We start from the raw sequence: 18492 nt of genomic DNA on the forward strand, positions 1-18492 counted from the left end.
CTGAGTATGGAGCGTCGCCGAGTCGATAAGTACCCTGATTCATTATATCTGGCATGTGCATGATTAGCTGTTAATGTGTAAATAAATTAATGCATGGTTATTCGTTTATTTTCTTTTTAGTACTGTAGCAAGGATAGTCAGATTGTTAGGTAATTTATACTGATGCCTAGGGGGGAATAAATCTTGTGATATTATAGCGTGTGTTGAAATGGTCTTCGCGAGTGAGGAAATAATGTGTGTAAATAATGATTTTCTATTACGTGTGTGAAATAATTCTCTTAGTGCGCGATCTTCTAATAAATACTAGCGTGTGTGTGTGTGTAAATATTTAATGAGTTAGGAGGCATCGGTAAGATATTAGTCAGAGGGAGTAGATAGTTTAATTGGCATGTCGCATGAAAAGTTCGTCAAGAAAAATTTCACTGACCCATGATTCGAACCCGGACTTTCTGGCACATTACAGTGGGATTTTGGAAAATATATGTCATCAGTCAGTAACGTGTACCGTTAATCAATGAGTAAAATTTGTGCTGTAGGGGAATAAATGTCATCCTAAAGTTTCCGAGAGATAGTTAGCTAATGTTGAAGTAGGGACCTCTAAAACACAAAATGCCAACCGCAAGAGTCGAACCAATGATTGTGTAGCGCCATACATATGACCGGCATAATGATATACGTGTTCCTGATAATGGGATGAGAAATGTAGAATGATACGTGAAATATGAAATGAATAAAACATACTGAGAGTGTTATATATAATTAGTAACTGTTCGCACAGACGCATGATATTGTGGAGGAACATATGGCTTCATTTAGAGTAGAGAGAGAGAGAATTTAAGTGGGTGCGGACAAAATTAAATGCCGTGTTGACGAAATGAATCGGGGCGTGAGATAAGGCTACAGATCGGGTCGGCGCGTTGTGTATTAGAGAGAGAGCCTTGTAACGTTGGTAAGGTTTTATAAGTAACAAAATATCGCATTCATCCGTAAGAAAAATTCTGTTTGTGGAACTCAGGACAGCACAATTGGATTAAATAATGATAGCTAGATTTCGTGACAGATCATTGCGGCAAGTGTAATGATAGGTCACTGTAATGATGCCATGTTGAGGGTCGGAGTTCGTTGCCCGGCCGAGTCAGTGGATAAGGATTTCCCTTGTGACTATATGATTGAATTATGTTGTGTTTGTTATATTATATGTTCTTCAGTGTATGAGCAATGCAAATTCTGTTTTGCAGTTGCAATATTTTTTTTGATGTTGAATTCAGTTCATGTGGTTGTATGTACTTGCGACAATGAGGTTCTGACCCTTGTCTGTAAAATCAGTGTAGGTTAAGATGTATTTAACATTATAGTATAGGGTTTCTTGCTACAGGGTAGGCATATGTTTTGTGTATGATAAAACAGCTAATTAAGCATATGTGAGATATTTATCATTTTAATGAATGGGTAAATTAATTTAATTTATTTATGTCAGGGTTACTTTTCGATTTCGTGCGTGCGTTCCATATTATCAGCATTATATGAGGGGAGGATGGTACTGAGAAAGAATAAGTTAAATAGTTTCGGACTCAAATAATAATAGGGATTATTTTTATATAAAATTTGTGATGAATAATTTTATGATATATAAAATTTTGGATTGAATTACCAAATCTAACAAACGTAATTGGATAAATTTATGATTTTCAAGGTAACAATTATACCGACATTGATAACTGCGAATTTGTAAATTATAATGAATTTAATGGATTTAATTAATTAAAAGATGAGTTGTGAATTACACGGCGGATGTTGCTTAATGAATTTACACAGCCTCATACATTTCATTTTGAAGAGTGTATTTAAATAAATAATTTGGGATTTTGTAAATGGTAACTACAAGGTTTATAATATGGTGAGGAAATAATTTAAAGGTATGGAGAGCAAATACGAATTTGTTATTCAAAGAATGAACGGAAGAAGTTTGGTTGTATTAACATTTTAAAAAGGTACTTTGACAAATTAACAAAGGTCATGATGATAGATTATTATAATATTTATTATTGAAAATTTTGAAATATGGTGGTACCAAAATATGAGTGGAATGGAATTGGATTAAAATTTTTGAAGTACTGAAGTAGAGTTGATGAATAAGATGAAAGGGAATTGTAATAAAGATGAAGTAATGTGTTTAGAAGGATTTGAAATCTATGAGTCATGAGGTTGATATTTTATAGTCGAGGGTGATAGAGGTTGTGAACAATATTTGGTCCGAAGAGTTTATTGTTTGTATAGAAGTATATTTGCTTTGCCAAAGTTTAGCCTTTTCAATAAATTTTGCATTCGTAAATGTTCTCATTCGGATTTTTATTTAATTATTTTATTTCTTCTCTTTTATCCTTCCCGCTTGATTAATTTAAGGTTAGTTTATAATATCTGAAGATATCTCTGAGGGTAGTACCCAGTCAGCGACCCTGGGATGTCTCGAGCCGGCGCCACATTTCAAAGGCAGGAAGGGTAGAGGGTTGAGTTGTCGCCCGTGACGTGGGGCACGATTGTGTGTTTACCCATTAAGTGGAACCAAGTTGATCATGGTGATGATAGAAAATTTGGAATTTTTTTTGGAAAAATCCTAAATTTCGGGTTTCACGATTTTTGTTAGATATTTTATGAGTGACATGTAAATGTAGATTATTTTGCGAAACTGAATGAGAACAGATCGTGAGTACCATTGTTATGGACATAGGCTCATGGCAGTCACTTAATAGAAATGCCCAAAAGAATAGAGGGATTGTGTTAAATCCAAACGAGGTTAAAAATGTCTGGTTTATTCTTCAAATAAATTCAGCCAGGGGCAATAGTTAAGAATAATTGTAGATTTTCGTGGAAGGATGAGATGACCTCGGTCTCAAGTTGTGGAAAATGGCAGTAACAAATGTTATGGTGTCAGTTTACGACGATATGGGCCATTGTTTCGGTCATATCCGCCGTAATGCTGAGGGCATGTGTTTGTATACTGGCATGTACTGTATGTGAAGTACTTAATAATTCGAAAGCCCAATGATAGTATCGCGATATTCGGTGGTTCGATGTTAAATTTCTTTGGGGCTGTGTTAATTAGTGGTTTGTGAATTTTTTTTTTCGGGTTTTGCTTTCTTTGTATAGAACTTTGGCAAAATGTAGATGAAATAGGGACAGCTTCTAGATGGCAATGTTTGGCCAAATTTTTGATTGATATTATCCACGTAACGTAAAGTAAAGAAGCTGGAATTAAATTATATGATAATGATTATGGAAATTTGAACTTATTCTTTCTCATATCCACGGCACATGGTTAGAGGGAAGGCCCGTCTTCTCAGAAAGATAATATGGTAGATGTGGAGGTGATGAAGGGTCTTATGACCGAACTCATGAATGAACTGAGGGAGGACATGAATGAACGATTTAGGGAAGCGAAGGAAAGCACTAATGAACAATTTAAGGAAGTTAAGGAGAGTGCGAATGAACAATTTCAAGGTGTTAACCAACAATTTCAAGGTGTTAACCAACAATTTCAAGGTGTCAATGAACAATTTAAAGAAGTTAAGGAGAGTGCGAATGAACAATTTCAAGGTGTCAATGAACAATTTAAAGAAGTTAGGGACCAGATGGTCAGTATCAAAGATCAGCTATCGACAGAGATAACTATAGTTAAAGAGGGCTGCGATAGGAATGCTCAAAGATTAGAGAAGCAGATAGAAGAGGTCCGAATGGAAGCAGTTACCCGCAGTGACAAGTTGGAAGAAAAGATAGATCAGGTCGCTTTAACAGTATCGCAAGTAGATGCCAGGTTGTCGGAGAAACTGAGTCAAGTCGAAATAAACGTCGAGGGTCAACAGAAAGCTGTAAATTCGATCAAGGATAAGATGGTTGATATTGAGGAAGCGATCGTATTGACAGACGCCAAAGTCACCAAGCTACAAATAGAAACACATGAATCGTTTGTCAAGACTGCCGAGGGATTCAATGACCGGTTGTTGCAATTGAGAGATAATGTCCATGGAGAAGTTAAGAAGGTAGAAGACCAACTGAAAGAAGAGATGGCTGAAAATAGGAAGGAACTCTTGGAGGAAATAAATGGAGTGCAAGCGGATCTTCGAGCTGAAGGTTGTGAAGTAACGAAGCAAATTAGTGAATGGGCTCATAAGTGCCATAAGACGGAAGTGAAGGTGGACATACATGAAGAATTAATGAAAGAAATGAAAGAGGAGATCGGACAAATCAAGGGACTTAAGGAAGATGTCGAGATATTGAAATTACAGGAGACTAAGGGAGAACTGCTCATGCGATCGATGATAAATAAACAAAATGTCTTAGAGCAAGCAGGAAGCCATTCTAGTAGTGTAGGATTGGGAAATGGAGTAGATCAGACCCGTTTACCTGAAACTACCAACCAACCATTTGAAGAACGAACTTCAACGCCACAGATTATGGGACCAATTCCATATTTTGAATTGATGAGATTATCCGAGGGAAAGCCAAGGAAATTCACTGGCGGACCCGAGATAACACCGAAAAGTTTCCTTAGAGAGATGACAGAATATATTCAGGACAATAGAATTCATCCGGATAGACAGTTGAGGATTGTAGAGCGATTTCTAGATGGACAACCATTGATCTGGTTTAAAGCATTCAAATATTGTTTTGATGACTACGAAGGTTTCAAGCGTGCCTTTTTACAAAAATACTGGGGTCAGGAGGTTCAACAAGGACTCAGACTTGAACTGTATTCACGAAAATACCAGAGCACAGTACCCACGAGATACGCAGATTTTTTCAGTGGGCAACTTTTGAAGCTTAGGGAGTTAGACTGTCCGCCTCCAGAAGAAGAGTTAATCGCATCAATCGAAAGACAGTTACCTGTGGATGTGCAAAGGACATTGATAGCTGCGAACGTGAAAACAGCTGTAGAGGCCGAAGTATTGAGCCCAATTGGCTCATATCATTGTCTTTAAAAATATTAGAAATTAAAAAAATGGCATATGAGGGAATAGCCGCAGTTACATTATAGGCCGGATGTGTGGCGCCATTTCGCTTGCCCAGGTTTAAAGATAGTTCCACGTGTCAAGGTCATCTTATGATGAAATGGAAAGCATTGGAATATTCCATGAGGTGTGATGACCAAAGTCACCAGATTTAAGTTGGCAACATTTTCAGGCAGCGAATCGCGGCAGAGCAGGTTTTGGAATGATGGGGGTAAATTAAAGATGGGTGCCGCATAAATGACTTCTAAAATAATTAAATCCACCAGGGGATAAGGTGAAAACAAGATTAAACCATTTTGAGAACAATAATTAAAGACGGCGTATTTGCAACAATTTATTGGAATAAATAATCGCAGGCATATGTGACGGGATGTTACATCATTGTTGATGGGGTTCCCCGAGCTTCCTATCCAGGATCCGGCGTGCATGGAGAGGACGCGAGCCGCTAAGAACAGACACTCTGCTACGGAAATTTGAACGTGTCGGACGTACGTGTATGTGGTTCACGAGAACCCTAATCTAGAGCATTTCCTATCAAATAACTAGCTGTCGAAGATACTACGGGTCCGATAGACTTTGGATTTAACTCAATAATGATCGAAATTTTTGAAAATTCAAGAAGGTGAATTTTTACAACATTAACTGAAAATTAGGATCGGAGCGAGATCAAACAAGGACGCATCGCCGTGCCACGTGTAAACTCGCGGAAAGCAGAGACAAAGTGTATATTACAATTGTGAATAAGTGTATGTGCTAGAATAATTTAACTATATCTGTGTTTTTTTATATGTATTTTAGTGTAGTAAGAGGTGATGAGCGTGTGATTTCATGAAAGCAACGAGAGTGAAGACCATGGTTGTGGAGAATGGTATGGGTTCAGGTTTTGAGGCCGTTAGCATGATGGCTTAAGTACATCATGGGGCCGACCTGAAACCATGAGGCCGTGGAGCTGAGTATGGAGCGTCGCCGAGTCGATAAGTACCCTGATTCATTATATCTGGCATGTGCATGATTAGCTGTTAATGTGTAAATAAATTAATGCATGGTTATTCGTTTATTTTCTTTTTAGTACTGTAGCAAGGATAGTCAGATTGTTAGGTAATTTATACTGATGCCTAGGGGGGAATAAATCTTGTGATATTATAGCGTGTGTTGAAATGGTCTTCGCGAGTGAGGAAATAATGTGTGTAAATAATGATTTTCTATTACGTGTGTGAAATAATTCTCTTAGTGCGCGATCTTCTAATAAATACTAGCGTGTGTGTGTGTGCAAATATTTAATGAGTTAGGAGGCATCGGTAAGATATTAGTCAGAGGGAGTAGATAGTTTAATTGGCATGTCGCATGAAAAGTTCGTCAAGAAAAATTTCACTGACCCATGATTCGAACCCGGACTTTCTGGCACATTACAGTGGGATTTTGGAAAATATATGTCATCAGTCAGTAACGTGTACCGTTAATCAATGAGTAAAATTTGTGCTGTAGGGGAATAAATGTCATCCTAAAGTTTCCGAGAGATAGTTAGCTAATGTTGAAGTAGGGACCTCTAAAACACAAAATGCCAACCGCAAGAGTCGAACCAATGATTGTGTAGCGCCATACATATGACCGGCATAATGATATACGTGTTCCTGATAATGGGATGAGAAATGTAGAATGATACGTGAAATATGAAATGAATAAAACATACTGAGAGTGTTATATATAATTAGTAACTGTTCGCACAGACGCATGATATTGTGGAGGAACATATGGCTTCATTTAGAGTAGAGAGAGAGAGAATTTAAGTGGGTGCGGACAAAATTAAATGCCGTGTTGACGAAATGAATCGGGGCGTGAGATAAGGCTACAGATCGGGTCGGCGCGTTGTGTATTAGAGAGAGAGCCTTGTAACGTTGGTAAGGTTTTATAAGTAACAAAATATCGCATTCATCCGTAAGAAAAATTCTGTTTGTGGAACTCAGGACAGCACAATTGGATTAAATAATGATAGCTAGATTTCGTGACAGATCATTGCGGCAAGTGTAATGATAGGTCACTGTAATGATGCCATGTTGAGGGTCGGAGTTCGTTGCCCGGCCGAGTCAGTGGATAAGGATTTCCCTTGTGACTATATGATTGAATTATGTTGTGTTTGTTATATTATATGTTCTTCAGTGTATGAGCAATGCAAATTCTGTTTTGCAGTTGCAATATTTTTTTTGATGTTGAATTCAGTTCATGTGGTTGTATGTACTTGCGACAATGAGGTTCTGACCCTTGTCTGTAAAATCAGTGTAGGTTAAGATGTATTTAACATTATAGTATAGGGTTTCTTGCTACAGGGTAGGCATATGTTTTGTGTATGATAAAACAGCTAATTAAGCATATGTGAGATATTTATCATTTTAATGAATGGGTAAATTAATTTAATTTATTTATGTCAGGGTTACTTTTCGATTTCGTGCGTGCGTTCCATATTATCAGCATTATATGAGGGGAGGATGGTACTGAGAAAGAATAAGTTAAATAGTTTCGGACTCAAATAATAATAGGGATTATTTTTATATAAAATTTGTGATGAATAATTTTATGATATATAAAATTTTGGATTGAATTACCAAATCTAACAAACGTAATTGGATAAATTTATGATTTTCAAGGTAACAATTATACCGACATTGATAACTGCGAATTTGTAAATTATAATGAATTTAATGGATTTAATTAATTAAAAGATGAGTTGTGAATTACACGGCGGATGTTGCTTAATGAATTTACACAGCCTCATACATTTCATTTTGAAGAGTGTATTTAAATAAATAATTTGGGATTTTGTAAATGGTAACTACAAGGTTTATAATATGGTGAGGAAATAATTTAAAGGTATGGAGAGCAAATACGAATTTGTTATTCAAAGAATGAACGGAAGAAGTTTGGTTGTATTAACATTTTAAAAAGGTACTTTGACAAATTAACAAAGGTCATGATGATAGATTATTATAATATTTATTATTGAAAATTTTGAAATATGGTGGTACCAAAATATGAGTGGAATGGAATTGGATTAAAATTTTTGAAGTACTGAAGTAGAGTTGATGAATAAGATGAAAGGGAATTGTAATAAAGATGAAGTAATGTGTTTAGAAGGATTTGAAATCTATGAGTCATGAGGTTGATATTTTATAGTCGAGGGTGATAGAGGTTGTGAACAATATTTGGTCCGAAGAGTTTATTGTTTGTATAGAAGTATATTTGCTTTGCCAAAGTTTAGCCTTTTCAATAAATTTTGCATTCGTAAATGTTCTCATTCGGATTTTTATTTAATTATTTTATTTCTTCTCTTTTATCCTTCCCGCTTGATTAATTTAAGGTTAGTTTATAATATCTGAAGATATCTCTGAGGGTAGTACCCAGTCAGCGACCCTGGGATGTCTCGAGCCGGCGCCACATTTCAAAGGCAGGAAGGGTAGAGGGTTGAGTTGTCGCCCGTGACGTGGGGCACGATTGTGTGTTTACCCATTAAGTGGAACCAAGTTGATCATGGTGATGATAGAAAATTTGGAATTTTTTTTGGAAAAATCCTAAATTTCGGGTTTCACGATTTTTGTTAGATATTTTATGAGTGACATGTAAATGTAGATTATTTTGCGAAACTGAATGAGAACAGATCGTGAGTACCATTGTTATGGACATAGGCTCATGGCAGTCACTTAATAGAAATGCCCAAAAGAATAGAGGGATTGTGTTAAATCCAAACGAGGTTAAAAATGTCTGGTTTATTCTTCAAATAAATTCAGCCAGGGGCAATAGTTAAGAATAATTGTAGATTTTCGTGGAAGGATGAGATGACCTCGGTCTCAAGTTGTGGAAAATGGCAGTAACAAATGTTATGGTGTCAGTTTACGACGATATGGGCCATTGTTTCGGTCATATCCGCCGTAATGCTGAGGGCATGTGTTTGTATACTGGCATGTACTGTATGTGAAGTACTTAATAATTCGAAAGCCCAATGATAGTATCGCGATATTCGGTGGTTCGATGTTAAATTTCTTTGGGGCTGTGTTAATTAGTGGTTTGTGAATTTTTTTTTTCGGGTTTTGCTTTCTTTGTATAGAACTTTGGCAAAATGTAGATGAAATAGGGACAGCTTCTAGATGGCAATGTTTGGCCAAATTTTTGATTGATATTATCCACGTAACGTAAAGTAAAGAAGCTGGAATTAAATTATATGATAATGATTATGGAAATTTGAACTTATTCTTTCTCATATCCACGGCACATGGTTAGAGGGAAGGCCCGTCTTCTCAGAAAGATAATATGGTAGATGTGGAGGTGATGAAGGGTCTTATGACCGAACTCATGAATGAACTGAGGGAGGACATGAATGAACGATTTAGGGAAGCGAAGGAAAGCACTAATGAACAATTTAAGGAAGTTAAGGAGAGTGCGAATGAACAATTTCAAGGTGTTAACCAACAATTTCAAGGTGTTAACCAACAATTTCAAGGTGTCAATGAACAATTTAAAGAAGTTAAGGAGAGTGCGAATGAACAATTTCAAGGTGTCAATGAACAATTTAAAGAAGTTAGGGACCAGATGGTCAGTATCAAAGATCAGCTATCGACAGAGATAACTATAGTTAAAGAGGGCTGCGATAGGAATGCTCAAAGATTAGAGAAGCAGATAGAAGAGGTCCGAATGGAAGCAGTTACCCGCAGTGACAAGTTGGAAGAAAAGATAGATCAGGTCGCTTTAACAGTATCGCAAGTAGATGCCAGGTTGTCGGAGAAACTGAGTCAAGTCGAAATAAACGTCGAGGGTCAACAGAAAGCTGTAAATTCGATCAAGGATAAGATGGTTGATATTGAGGAAGCGATCGTATTGACAGACGCCAAAGTCACCAAGCTACAAATAGAAACACATGAATCGTTTGTCAAGACTGCCGAGGGATTCAATGACCGGTTGTTGCAATTGAGAGATAATGTCCATGGAGAAGTTAAGAAGGTAGAAGACCAACTGAAAGAAGAGATGGCTGAAAATAGGAAGGAACTCTTGGAGGAAATAAATGGAGTGCAAGCGGATCTTCGAGCTGAAGGTTGTGAAGTAACGAAGCAAATTAGTGAATGGGCTCATAAGTGCCATAAGACGGAAGTGAAGGTGGACATACATGAAGAATTAATGAAAGAAATGAAAGAGGAGATCGGACAAATCAAGGGACTTAAGGAAGATGTCGAGATATTGAAATTACAGGAGACTAAGGGAGAACTGCTCATGCGATCGATGATAAATAAACAAAATGTCTTAGAGCAAGCAGGAAGCCATTCTAGTAGTGTAGGATTGGGAAATGGAGTAGATCAGACCCGTTTACCTGAAACTACCAACCAACCATTTGAAGAACGAACTTCAACGCCACAGATTATGGGACCAATTCCATATTTTGAATTGATGAGATTATCCGAGGGAAAGCCAAGGAAATTCACTGGCGGACCCGAGATAACACCGAAAAGTTTCCTTAGAGAGATGACAGAATATATTCAGGACAATAGAATTCATCCGGATAGACAGTTGAGGATTGTAGAGCGATTTCTAGATGGACAACCATTGATCTGGTTTAAAGCATTCAAATATTGTTTTGATGACTACGAAGGTTTCAAGCGTGCCTTTTTACAAAAATACTGGGGTCAGGAGGTTCAACAAGGACTCAGACTTGAACTGTATTCACGAAAATACCAGAGCACAGTACCCACGAGATACGCAGATTTTTTCAGTGGGCAACTTTTGAAGCTTAGGGAGTTAGACTGTCCGCCTCCAGAAGAAGAGTTAATCGCATCAATCGAAAGACAGTTACCTGTGGATGTGCAAAGGACATTGATAGCTGCGAACGTGAAAACAGCTGTAGAGGCCGAAGTATTGAGCCCAATTGGCTCATATCATTGTCTTTAAAAATATTAGAAATTAAAAAAATGGCATATGAGGGAATAGCCGCAGTTACATTATAGGCCGGATGTGTGGCGCCATTTCGCTTGCCCAGGTTTAAAGATAGTTCCACGTGTCAAGGTCATCTTATGATGAAATGGAAAGCATTGGAATATTCCATGAGGTGTGATGACCAAAGTCACCAGATTTAAGTTGGCAACATTTTCAGGCAGCGAATCGCGGCAGAGCAGGTTTTGGAATGATGGGGGTAAATTAAAGATGGGTGCCGCATAAATGACTTCTAAAATAATTAAATCCACCAGGGGATAAGGTGAAAACAAGATTAAACCATTTTGAGAACAATAATTAAAGACGGCGTATTTGCAGCAATTTATTGGAATAAATAATCGCAGGCATATGTGACGGGATGTTACATCATTGTTGATGGGGTTCCCCGAGCTTCCTATCCAGGATCCGGCGTGCATGGAGAGGACGCGAGCCGCTAAGAACAGACACTCTGCTACGGAAATTTGAACGTGTCGGACGTACGTGTATGTGGTTCACGAGAACCCTAATCTAGAGCATTTCCTATCAAATAACTAGCTGTCGAAGATACTACGGGTCCGATAGACTTTGGATTTAACTCAATAATGATCGAAATTTTTGAAAATTCAAGAAGGTGAATTTTTACAACATTAACTGAAAATTAGGATCGGAGCGAGATCAAACAAGGACGCATCGCCGTGCCACGTGTAAACTCGCGGAAAGCAGAGACAAAGTGTATATTACAATTGTGAATAAGTGTATGTGCTAGAATAATTTAACTATATCTGTGTTTTTTTTATATGTATTTTAGTGTAGTAAGAGGTGATGAGCGTGTGATTTCATGAAAGCAACGAGAGTGAAGACCATGGTTGTGGAGAATGGTATGGGTTCAGGTTTTGAGGCCGTTAGCATGATGGCTTAAGTACATCATGGGGCCGACCTGAAACCATGAGGCCGTGGAGCTGAGTATGGAGCGTCGCCGAGTCGATAAGTACCCTGATTCATTATATCTGGCATGTGCATGATTAGCTGTTAATGTGTAAATAAATTAATGCATGGTTATTCGTTTATTTTCTTTTTAGTACTGTAGCAAGGATAGTCAGATTGTTAGGTAATTTATACTGATGCCTAGGGGGGAATAAATCTTGTGATATTATAGCGTGTGTTGAAATGGTCTTCGCGAGTGAGGAAATAATGTGTGTAAATAATGATTTTCTATTACGTGTGTGAAATAATTCTCTTAGTGCGCGATCTTCTAATAAATACTAGCGTGTGTGTGTGTGTAAATATTTAATGAGTTAGGAGGCATCGGTAAGATATTAGTCAGAGGGAGTAGATAGTTTAATTGGCATGTCGCATGAAAAGTTCGTCAAGAAAAATTTCACTGACCCATGATTCGAACCCGGACTTTCTGGCACATTACAGTGGGATTTTGGAAAATATATGTCATCAGTCAGTAACGTGTACCGTTAATCAATGAGTAAAATTTGTGCTGTAGGGGAATAAATGTCATCCTAAAGTTTCCGAGAGATAGTTAGCTAATGTTGAAGTAGGGACCTCTAAAACACAAAATGCCAACCGCAAGAGTCGAACCAATGATTGTGTAGCGCCATACATATGACCGGCATAATGATATACGTGTTCCTGATAATGGGATGAGAAATGCAGAATGATACGTGAAATATGAAATGAATAAAACATACTGAGAGTGTTATATATAATTAGTAACTGTTCGCACAGACGCATGATATTGTGGAGGAACATATGGCTTCATTTAGAGTAGAGAGAGAGAGAATTTAAGTGGGTGCGGACAAAATTAAATGCCGTGTTGACGAAATGAATCGGGGCGTGAGATAAGGCTACAGATCGGGTCGGCGCGTTGTGTATTAGAGAGAGAGCCTTGTAACGTTGGTAAGGTTTTATAAGTAACAAAATATCGCATTCATCCGTAAGAAAAATTCTGTTTGTGGAACTCAGGACAGCACAATTGGATTAAATAATGATAGCTAGATTTCGTGACAGATCATTGCGGCAAGTGTAATGATAGGTCACTGTAATGATGCCATGTTGAGGGTCGGAGTTCGTTGCCCGGCCGAGTCAGTGGATAAGGATTTCCCTTGTGACTATATGATTGAATTATGTTGTGTTTGTTATATTATATGTTCTTCAGTGTATGAGCAATGCAAATTCTGTTTTGCAGTTGCAATATTTTTTTTTGATGTTGAATTCAGTTCATGTGGTTGTATGTACTTGCGACAATGAGGTTCTGACCCTTGTCTGTAAAATCAGTGTAGGTTAAGATGTATTTAACATTATAGTATAGGGTTTCTTGCTACAGGGTAGGCATATGTTTTGTGTATGATAAAACAGCTAATTAAGCATATGTGAGATATTTATCATTTTAATGAATGGGTAAATTAATTTAATTTATTTATGTCAGGGTTACTTTTCGATTTCGTGCGTGCGTTCCATATTATCAGCATTATATGAGGGGAGGATGGTACTGAGAAAGAATAAGTTAAATAGTTTCGGACTCAAATAATAATAGGGATTATTTTTATATAAAATTTGTGATGAATAATTTTATGATATATAAAATTTTGGATTGAATTACCAAATCTAACAAACGTAATTGGATAAATTTATGATTTTCAAGGTAACAATTATACCGACATTGATAACTGCGAATTTGTAAATTATAATGAATTTAATGGATTTAATTAATTAAAAGATGAGTTGTGAATTACACGGCGGATGTTGCTTAATGAATTTACACAGCCTCATACATTTCATTTTGAAGAGTGTATTTAAATAAATAATTTGGGATTTTGTAAATGGTAACTACAAGGTTTATAATATGGTGAGGAAATAATTTAAAGGTATGGAGAGCAAATACGAATTTGTTATTCAAAGAATGAACGGAAGAAGTTTGGTTGTATTAACATTTTAAAAAGGTACTTTGACAAATTAACAAAGGTCATGATGATAGATTATTATAATATTTATTATTGAAAATTTTGAAATATGGTGGTACCAAAATATGAGTGGAATGGAATTGGATTAAAATTTTTGAAGTACTGAAGTAGAGTTGATGAATAAGATGAAAGGGAATTGTAATAAAGATGAAGTAATGTGTTTAGAAGGATTTGAAATCTATGAGTCATGAGGTTGATATTTTATAGTCGAGGGTGATAGAGGTTGTGAACAATATTTGGTCCGAAGAGTTTATTGTTTGTATAGAAGTATATTTGCTTTGCCAAAGTTTAGCCTTTTCAATAAATTTTGCATTCGTAAATGTTCTCATTCGGATTTTTATTTAATTATTTTATTTCTTCTCTTTTATCCTTCCCGCTTGATTAATTTAAGGTTAGTTTATAATATCTGAAGATATCTCTGAGGGTAGTACCCAGTCAGCGACCCTGGGATGTCTCGAGCCGGCGCCACATTTCAAAGGCAGGAAGGGTAGAGGGTTGAGTTGTCGCCCGTGACGTGGGGCACGATTGTGTGTTTACCCATTAAGTGGAACCAAGTTGATCATGGTGATGATAGAAAATTTGGAATTTTTTTTGGAAAAATCCTAAATTTCGGGTTTCACGATTTTTGTTAGATATTTTATGAGTGACATGTAAATGTAGATTATTTTGCGAAACTGAATGAGAACAGATCGTGAGTACCATTGTTATGGACATAGGCTCATGGCAGTCACTTAATAGAAATGCCCAAAAGAATAGAGGGATTGTGTTAAATCCAAACGAGGTTAAAAATGTCTGGTTTATTCTTCAAATAAATTCAGCCAGGGGCAATAGTTAAGAATAATTGTAGATTTTCGTGGAAGGATGAGATGACCTCGGTCTCAAGTTGTGGAAAATGGCAGTAACAAATGTTATGGTGTCAGTTTACGACGATATGGGCCATTGTTTCGGTCATATCCGCCGTAATGCTGAGGGCATGTGTTTGTATACTGGCATGTACTGTATGTGAAGTACTTAATAATTCGAAAGCCCAATGATAGTATCGCGATATTCGGTGGTTCGATGTTAAATTTCTTTGGGGCTGTGTTAATTAGTGGTTTGTGAATTTTTTTTTTCGGGTTTTGCTTTCTTTGTATAGAACTTTGGCAAAATGTAGATGAAATAGGGACAGCTTCTAGATGGCAATGTTTGGCCAAATTTTTGATTGATATTATCCACGTAACGTAAAGTAAAGAAGCTGGAATTAAATTATATGATAATGATTATGGAAATTTGAACTTATTCTTTCTCATATCCACGGCACATGGTTAGAGGGAAGGCCCGTCTTCTCAGAAAGATAATATGGTAGATGTGGAGGTGATGAAGGGTCTTATGACCGAACTCATGAATGAACTGAGGGAGGACATGAATGAACGATTTAGGGAAGCGAAGGAAAGCACTAATGAACAATTTAAGGAAGTTAAGGAGAGTGCGAATGAACAATTTCAAGGTGTTAACCAACAATTTCAAGGTGTTAACCAACAATTTCAAGGTGTCAATGAACAATTTAAAGAAGTTAAGGAGAGTGCGAATGAACAATTTCAAGGTGTCAATGAACAATTTAAAGAAGTTAGGGACCAGATGGTCAGTATCAAAGATCAGCTATCGACAGAGATAACTATAGTTAAAGAGGGCTGCGATAGGAATGCTCAAAGATTAGAGAAGCAGATAGAAGAGGTCCGAATGGAAGCAGTTACCCGCAGTGACAAGTTGGAAGAAAAGATAGATCAGGTCGCTTTAACAGTATCGCAAGTAGATGCCAGGTTGTCGGAGAAACTGAGTCAAGTCGAAATAAACGTCGAGGGTCAACAGAAAGCTGTAAATTCGATCAAGGATAAGATGGTTGATATTGAGGAAGCGATCGTATTGACAGACGCCAAAGTCACCAAGCTACAAATAGAAACACATGAATCGTTTGTCAAGACTGCCGAGGGATTCAATGACCGGTTGTTGCAATTGAGAGATAATGTCCATGGAGAAGTTAAGAAGGTAGAAGACCAACTGAAAGAAGAGATGGCTGAAAATAGGAAGGAACTCTTGGAGGAAATAAATGGAGTGCAAGCGGATCTTCGAGCTGAAGGTTGTGAAGTAACGAAGCAAATTAGTGAATGGGCTCATAAGTGCCATAAGACGGAAGTGAAGGTGGACATACATGAAGAATTAATGAAAGAAATGAAAGAGGAGATCGGACAAATCAAGGGACTTAAGGAAGATGTCGAGATATTGAAATTACAGGAGACTAAGGGAGAACTGCTCATGCGATCGATGATAAATAAACAAAATGTCTTAGAGCAAGCAGGAAGCCATTCTAGTAGTGTAGGATTGGGAAATGGAGTAGATCAGACCCGTTTACCTGAAACTACCAACCAACCATTTGAAGAACGAACTTCAACGCCACAGATTATGGGACCAATTCCATATTTTGAATTGATGAGATTATCCGAGGGAAAGCCAAGGAAATTCACTGGCGGACCCGAGATAACACCGAAAAGTTTCCTTAGAGAGATGACAGAATATATTCAGGACAATAGAATTCATCCGGATAGACAGTTGAGGATTGTAGAGCGATTTCTAGATGGACAACCATTGATCTGGTTTAAAGCATTCAAATATTGTTTTGATGACTACGAAGGTTTCAAGCGTGCCTTTTTACAAAATACTGGGGTCAGGAGGTTCAACAAGGACTCAGACTTGAACTGTATTCACGAAAATACCAGAGCACAGTACCCACGAGATACGCAGATTTTTTCAGTGGGCAACTTTTGAAGCTTAGGGAGTTAGACTGTCCGCCTCCAGAAGAAGAGTTAATCGCATCAATCGAAAGACAGTTACCTGTGGATGTGCAAAGGACATTGATAGCTGCGAACGTGAAAACAGCTGTAGAGGCCGAAGTATTGAGCCCAATTGGCTCATATCATTGTCTTTAAAAATATTAGAAATTAAAAAAATGGCATATGAGGGAATAGCCGCAGTTACATTATAGGCCGGATGTGTGGCGCCATTTCGCTTGCCCAGGTTTAAAGATAGTTCCACGTGTCAAGGTCATCTTATGATGAAATGGAAAGCATTGGAATATTCCATGAGGTGTGATGACCAAAGTCACCAGATTTAAGTTGGCAACATTTTCAGGCAGCGAATCGCGGCAGAGCAGGTTTTGGAATGATGGGGGTAAATTAAAGATGGGTGCCGCATAAATGACTTCTAAAATAATTAAATCCACCAGGGGATAAGGTGAAAACAAGATTAAACCATTTTGAGAACAATAATTAAAGACGGCGTATTTGCAACAATTTATTGGAATAAATAATCGCAGGCATATGTGACGGGATGTTACATCATTGTTGATGGGGTTCCCCGAGCTTCCTATCCAGGATCCGGCGTGCATGGAGAGGACGCGAGCCGCTAAGAACAGACACTCTGCTACGGAAATTTGAACGTGTCGGACGTACGTGTATGTGGTTCACGAGAACCCTAATCTAGAGCATTTCCTATCAAATAACTAGCTGTCGAAGATACTACGGGTCCGATAGACTTTGGATTTAACTCAATAATGATCGAAATTTTTGAAAATTCAAGAAGGTGAATTTTTACAACATTAACTGAAAATTAGGATCGGAGCGAGATCAAACAAGGACGCATCGCCGTGCCACGTGTAAACTCGCGGAAAGCAGAGACAAAGTGTATATTACAATTGTGAATAAGTGTATGTGCTAGAATAATTTAACTATATCTGTGTTTTTTTTATATGTATTTTAGTGTAGTAAGAAGTGATGAGCGTGTGATTTCATGAAAGCAACGAGAGTGAAGACCATGGTTGTGGAGAATGGTATGGGTTCAGGTTTTGAGGCCGTTAGCATGATGGCTTAAGTACATCATGGGGCCGACCTGAAACCATGAGGCCGTGGAGCTGAGTATGGAGCGTCGCCGAGTCGATAAGTACCCTGATTCATTATATCTGGCATGTGCATGATTAGCTGTTAATGTGTAAATAAATTAATCCATGGTTATTCGTTTATTTTCTTTTTAGTACTGTAGCAAGGATAGTCAGATTGTTAGGTAATTTATACTGATGCCTAGGGGGGAATAAATCTTGTGATATTATAGCGTGTGTTGAAATGGTCTTCGCGAGTGAGGAAATAATGTGTGTAAATAATGATTTTCTATTACGTGTGTGAAATAATTCTCTTAGTGCGCGATCTTCTAATAAATACTAGCGTGTGTGTGTGTGTAAATATTTAATGAGTTAGGAGGCATCGGTAAGATATTAGTCAGAGGGAGTAGATAGTTTAATTGGCATGTCGCATGAAAAGTTCGTCAAGAAAAATTTCACTGACCCATGATTCGAACCCGGACTTTCTGGCACATTACAGTGGGATTTTGGAAAATATATGTCATCAGTCAGTAACGTGTACCGTTAATCAATGAGTAAAATTTGTGCTGTAGGGGAATAAATGTCATCCTAAAGTTTCCGAGAGATAGTTAGCTAATGTTGAAGTAGGGACCTCTAAAACACAAAATGCCAACCGCAAGAG

Source organism: Anabrus simplex, chromosome 1, assembly GCF_040414725.1.
Source record: "Anabrus simplex isolate iqAnaSimp1 chromosome 1, ASM4041472v1, whole genome shotgun sequence".
Classification (NCBI taxonomy): Eukaryota; Metazoa; Arthropoda; class Insecta; order Orthoptera; family Tettigoniidae; genus Anabrus; species Anabrus simplex.